Below are 797 nucleotides of genomic sequence, written 5' to 3'. Positions count from 1 at the left end.
GCTCGGCTGAGCGCACCACTCTCTGTAGGGCCTTCTTGTCCTGCACCGTGCTGTGATGTTTACAGTCAAGATGCTCTCTACAGCTCCGGAGTAGAAGGGACTGGAGTACTGTATCTTCCCAGATACTCTGAACTTCCTTAACTGTCTCAGGTGGTAGAGGCGCTGCTTCGCCTTTTTTACGACTGAGTCTATGTGTGTTGTCCATGTCAGATCCTCTGAGATGTGGACCCCCAGGTACTTAAAGCTGCTCACCCCTGTCCACGGTAGCCCCGTTTATCCTCAGTGGTGTGTGTGTCTCCTGCTGTCTCCTAAATCCACGATCAGCTCCTTGGTTTTATACCAATGTTCAGGAGCAGGCTGTTGTCCTGGCACCAGCGTTCCAGTACCTCAACCTCCTCCCGGTAGGCCTTCTCGTCGTGGACGGAGATTAGCCCACCCACCACTGTGTCGTCCGCAACTTCACTATGGAGTTGGAGCCCTGGGGGTACCGATGCTCAGGGTGATGGTGTTGAGGTCTTACCCCCCACCCTGACCGCCTGGGGCCTTTCACTCAGAAAGTCCAGTATCCAGGCGCTCAGAGTGGAGCTCAGACCCAGCTCGATCAGCTGGTCCCCAGTCTGGTGAGGACTATGGTGTTGAACGCTGAGCTGTAGTCAATGAACAACAGTCTCACATAGCCCCCCTCTGACGGTCTAGGTGAGAGAGGTGCTGTGCAGTACTTGGGAGACCGCATCGTCAGTGGACCTGTTTGGCCTGTATGCAAATTGCATAGGGTCCATATCCCTGGGAGGGAGGCA

Source organism: Notolepis coatsorum (assembly GCF_963971535.1).
Source record: "Notolepis coatsorum genome assembly, chromosome: 1".
Lineage (NCBI taxonomy): Eukaryota > Metazoa > Chordata > Actinopteri > Aulopiformes > Paralepididae > Notolepis > Notolepis coatsorum.
The sequence above is the reverse complement of the archived record's forward strand: the minus strand, read 5'-3'. Positions refer to the sequence as shown.